This window comes from Gracilinanus agilis, chromosome 2, assembly GCF_016433145.1.
Source record: "Gracilinanus agilis isolate LMUSP501 chromosome 2, AgileGrace, whole genome shotgun sequence".
In the NCBI taxonomy this organism is placed as follows: domain Eukaryota; kingdom Metazoa; phylum Chordata; class Mammalia; order Didelphimorphia; family Didelphidae; genus Gracilinanus; species Gracilinanus agilis.
The window spans coordinates 539,783,514-539,789,788 of record NC_058131.1 but is presented as its reverse complement, the minus strand read 5'-3'; positions in this window follow the sequence as shown (position 1 = coordinate 539,789,788).

Genomic DNA, 6,275 nt, shown 5'->3' with positions numbered 1-6,275 from the left:
AATCATTTGTATATTTCTTGCCTCAGTCAAATATTTGTACCAAAAACTTGATGAATCTTAGCATCTAGCCTGCCACCTGCTTGCAGGAGATCCCCACAGACATAAACACATTCTTGTCCGTTGATTCTAATCTCATTTCATAGATTTCATCAATTGCTGTCAGGCATGAGTTTTGGGTACAAGTGCATTTCAGCTGTCATCACTAGGGCTTCTCAGTGAGAATTAGATCCTGCCATATCTAGGGCCATTTGTCTTCATTAGTCTTCACTATTGCACCATTTGGCCTACAAACAGTATGTGACCTGAATAGCTTACTAGCTCCAGTGTGCTCAGTAACAGGCTAAAGCAGAAAATTGAAGAGAAGAAATAATCTCAAAGCACTTTTGTTTGTGACTTAAGCAATATTAGATAAACTCTTTTTGATTAAGGTCTTTTCCTTTATTATTCTTTTTAATTTTAGATGGGGACCAAAATTGGCCTTATAATATAGTACATGGAACCCAAATTGCATTGGCTTACCTAGATAGACTCTTGTAATTTAAAAAGGCTCAAAAACTGAAATTCAATTGGGATTTATTGATCCCAGGTTAAAGACTATATACTGTGCTGAACGTTACTGGAAGACGGAATCACAGAATTTAAGATCTTAAAAGGACCTGAGACATCAACTAGTCCAACCCCATTATTTTAAATATAAATAGCATAAGACCTAGAGAAGTTAACTTTTCAAGATTATGCAACAAAATAGGGTCTAGAACTCAGACTCCTGGAGCTCAGTCTAGTGTCAGAGACTCACAAAACCTCAGCATTCTTTTCAAAGCACTGTGTAGCACTCTACATATTAAGTCTGGAAGCATAAATATGTAAGTAGCATATGACAGGGTCTCCACCCTCAAAGAACTAACATTCTCCTTTGGGTGACAAGAATTATCTGTTATGCATGTGCTCACTCCTTAGTAGAATTCAGAACAGAGTTCAATTGTTAAGGGCTAAAAATAAGGTTCTCAGGCTGAAAATGCAGGATACATCACCTTTCAAATTCCCTCTTTGATGTCCTGGGAGGCAAGAAATTTGTTGTAGTATTTATATGTAAACATAAGGCGGATAAAAGGGCTTTCTCAATTTCCAGAGGTAATAGCATCCTCAGTCTGAGCCAACAGAATTATATGCTACACCTTCCCAGCCAGGTAGTGGTATGAACTTAGCCAGGTAAACTCCCTTTCTGTAACTGCCTGGAGATCTATGTGACTCTCAGAAACAAGTCACATAAAAAGGAACACTAAATTAGGTCCCTTGAAGTATCTGTCCAGATACAAGCAGGACTGGCAAAAGCTTCTCTTATTGTCTGCTATTTCACAGGTTCTCTGTCAAGGTTTTCCCCTAAAGCTGGAAACATGAATATACCCCTGCAAAAAAAAAAAAAAAAAAAAAAAAGTTCTTAAGCTACCATTATATGATTCTCATTGTCCTTTTGTGTCCGTGAATTTAAATCCAGGATCCTCCCCACTACAAGCTACAGATATACTTTGTGTTTTGACTTTGGAGGAGCATAGAGTCAGGATACGAATTACCTACAGAAAACTAGGGAATCAAGACTTACCACACAAGTTTATGACTGTCTTCTTTCATGAGACAGTAGCCAGTCACATATAGCAATACTGAGGGAGATCAGAGGGAAAATTCAGACCACAATAGTCAGGCTACTGCAATTTCTAAAAGTCTTACTCAACTATTCACTACCACACCTTCATGCATACTATACTGTGAACTTACCAGAAGCTCGGCTTGACTAACAATGGTCCTCCAATCACCTAATGTTACTACAGATTTTTCCCTAAAACTAAGTGTTGGTAGTGTTCCTGAAATCAATCTTTGGTTCATGGCTTTAGTTACTGTCATCTATACCAAATTCAATTCCTTTGTATATTCCTTTTTAAGGTCATTCTCCCACTCTCTTTCCTTGAGAAGGAAGCCAAAGTCTTTTATATGCTTTTATTTTAAAACCAAGTATCAATTTAGATCAATAATGGATACTGAAATAAAAGTGAGGGTTGGGGGTGGGATTGGATGTTATTTAGGCCAGTATCAGAAGAGTAACCTGGTTTGGGGAAGGCCACTAAGCTGGCAGAGACAGACACTGAGATGACACACACACACCCACTAAGATGTTATATAAAAGTTGTTTTAATTTTTAACAAGGGAAAGGTAAGAAGGTAATTGGGCAAATTTAAGCTAAGGTTTCTATCTAAACCGCACAAGATCTGTCCTGTCACACACTGAACTCACCTATCTATCTAGGGATACAGACCCTTATATATATATATATATATATATATATATATATATATCCTACACTAACCCAAAACAACCCCCCTTTGGTGGTAATGGAGGTAGTTAGGCAGCTAGGCAGGACAAGGCCCAAGAAGAGGTTTTGGATCCAAAAGCCCAAACTAAATTCTCACAGACAGATGGCTGGACTGTACAGGATCACATAGTAAGCTCAGTAGATATTTCAATCAAGTAACAGGGAATCAGGTAATATGGAGAAGTCCAGATATAACACAGCCAGCAAAAGCAGGTAGCCAGTTCCCTTCCAGGTAAACACCAGAGAGAGAAACCAGCACTAGGCCAATTTGTTATAGGGGTCCAAATAGTGGACCCCTGGGTTCGGGAAGGAAACCTTTCTCAAGAATGAGAGGACTTCAAGCTTAGCTTAAAAGTAAAAAGAAAGATTTATTAGTAACATAGGATCAATGGCCAGCAAGACAGCATGAGTGGAACAACCCTTGGAGTTGCCACGACATGGCATGGCAGCACAAGTGGAGCAACTGTGGGGGGTTGCTCCCCAGATGCCCTAGTTCAGGGGTTTTTGTATCCTTCTCTAGAGTGTGGACATGACTTCTTACACTCAGGCATTAGGTGGATGGGGAGGGTCTGTCTGGGATCCTCAGGGCTTAAGCTATCAAGGTGTGGCCTGGAGGTGTATCTCTTTCCTCTATCTCTATCTAAAGGACAGTCAAGGATAAAGGTCTTTGCCTAGGAAGTCACTAGGGCAGGAAGGGGGAAGGGAATTTCCCTGTTCACAGCCTGCCTGAGTTAAGGGGTACAGGGTCCCTGCCATCTCTGCACAATGTCCATGTGAAACTGACTCTCCCCAGTAGAATTCTAGAATTCCTTACTCTGCTTTCCCATGCCTCTGCCCTCTGCACACACACTTAACTTTACTTATAACAATACTAAGTATTGATTACAAGGCAGAAGAATGTTAAGGGTTAGGGAATTGGGGTCAATTGACTTGCCCAAGGTCACATAGGAAATATCTGAGGTCAAATTTGAACCCAGATCTTCCCAACTCCAGATCTAGTGATCTGTCTACTGTGCTACCTAGTTGCCTTCTATCATGTACTTATCATGAAAATTCCTACTACAATTGAAACATGTGTTTCCTCTACCTTTTCCCATACCTGGTACTACAGACCATATGCTCCCCATACAACTTTGTACTTTGAAATCCAAAATTTCTCTTACTCATTTTCTCCTATTAATCTATGCTAAAGGGAACTACTGATTCCCATAATTGTTTCAGAAATTTATGTGTATGCAATTTATTTTCATGTAAATGATAGCCATACACTTAGAGAATTTTCTAGGTTAAGAGTAACTCCATTTTATAGTTAGAAGGTGATTATATAATTTGGTAATAGTAAATAGTAAAGGTTATCAATTAATGTTCATTGAAGGTACAAGAGGATTTTCACACCCATAACTTGTTTAGTCTAGAAAGATCAAGAAACATAGTTCTAAATTGGGAACATCCATTCTATACTGGTTCCCCTGATATCAGATTTACTTCCATGAATATTCCACAACTTTCTGGATTGTAGTCCCAATTTTAAGTTAAATTCCTCCACTCCCAGAGCAGACAATTAATTGTTGCATCTCTGGAATATCTAATAGGTAGAGACATGGATTTCAAGGATATATGGCTTAGAATGAAGTTCACTCCGGCCTTAATAGGGTCACACTATTGCAGACAACTTAAACTATTAGCAAATATCATACCAAATCCCACTGAATATGTATGATATGTCAGTACAGTAACTGTTTTCTTTCTATCCATTTCCATTTGACAGTTTTGCCTGTAGGCAGTAATGGTCTTTAGGAGAAGTAATGGGATTCCCAATCTGGAGGCCTTCTAGAATTTTGCTATAAATTATAGCCTCGTTTCTGACACTGTGTTAAAGGTCTATATAATTTGACTCTACTTTTTGGAAATGACTAAATTCTTTGGTATGCAGAGGGCAACTTCAGACTAAGAAATGGGTCATGAAATGGGTCATATTCCTCCATTATAAAGATGGTCATATAAACTAAGAGTGGGCACAGAGCATCATGGAATATATAACTTTTCAGAACCACCACTGTAACGGAACCAGCAAAGGTGGTAGTTGAGTTCCCACAACTTGGCATTGCTATACTGACGCTCAACACATTAGTATCAGAGCTAACATATCCAATCTGGTAACCAAGAGTGATGACAGATTAGTTCTCTTGCCAGGACCTTCCCTGAATGCTCCACTAATGGGATAAAATGATGGATTTCCATGACCTCTTGGCATTATGAGGATACCATCATTCACTGGTCAAAACACAGCTTTAGCTTGCCCTAGCCTTTCAGCATGACTACACTAATACCTTATGCAAATATTGTTTTTCTTCTCTACAAGCTGTTCTAGGTCCATGGTCTAGGATGCTGCATCTGCCAGGTCATTGATAAATGAATTGCCCAAAGACAAAAACTGAATAATAAAGAATCACCTATCAAGTGAGATAATTGGATAGAATGTGGGCCTGTTAAAAATATATCTATTTCTATTTCTTTTAAACATTTACTTTCTGTCTTAAAATCAATACTAAATATTGATTCCAAGGCAGAAGAGCAGCAAAGGCTAAACGATTAGGGTTAAGTGACTTGCCCAGGATTACACAGCTAGGAAGTTTCTGAGGCCACTTTGAGCCCAGACCTCCTATCTCTAGGGTTTGTTTTCTATTCACTGAGCAACTTAGCTGTCACAAAATATATCTATTTCAATATTTAAATGGATCCCCAGGCAACTTTATATAGATACTTTCTACAAGGTTATACATCGCTACCTTTCCATACCACGTCCTGGCAACATTTTATCCATTACAACATACTGCTTTACCAAGAACTAGAATGACTCCCTCATTTCTATGACTGTAGTGGATCCTGGGTAAGAAAAAAAAGGCTAGTCTTGGATCAGAATTGAAAAAAAGAGATACTTTAGGATAATGTATATTTGATATGCAGATTTATGTTTAGAATTTGTTGTTTTAATGCCTACTATTCATACTATGTAAAAAGAGATAAGATAGGAAAGGAGCTTTCCTTTTCAAAACTGATACATGTTTTTTACTAAATACTTGCAAGGAAGACACAAATGAAGAGATAGCCACAAGAAAGGTGATGAGAATGAAGTAGCAATCAATTCCAAATAATAGTCTGATAAGCACTCCTGGAGGAACAGAAAAAAGAATGGAGGAAATGATATGCTGAGTAGGACCTTTACCAAAGAAAATATAATTGAATTCAGACAAAGCAAAGCAAATTATGGTACATAGGACTGAGGATAGGGAGAAGATTGTGATGTTTGAATGCGCATAGGAAAAGATAGAACTGCATTTGTGAAAGTTAACAATTGTGAGGAGATTGGGTAGTGCCTTGACAAGAACATGAATGCAGGAGCAGATGGGACTATGCATAGTCACAGCAAGACCATGTGCCATATCTTTTAGCTAACGTTATATAAAGTTAATTAAGCTTTACATAAATATAGGTTTACTCTAATTTTCTGTGACCTCAGGCGATAATATTGAACAGAAGGAAATCATGAGCAACATGCCTCATTCTCTGAAACCTATAAGAATTATTTTTTCCCTTCTCAGTACTCTAAAAACAAAGCTTGCCAAGGGAATTCCTATGTCGACTAATGCTTCCATACTAATTTTTGGTGTGTTCTGCTACATCCCCAACCCAACTTGTCTCATTCTTAGTCAGGTTCATTTCCCTGCTCTTCTACGGGCTCCTTGTTCCTGGCCTGACTTTGTCTAAAACCAACTGATCAGTTTATTTATACAAGAAGGGGGAAAAAAACAAAACTCTGTGCCATATTCTGTATTCCTGCAGCCTTGACAATCTTGATGGTTCTGAGTTGCCTTGTCCTTGTTTGCTGAGTTTTCTCACTTTTTCCTTG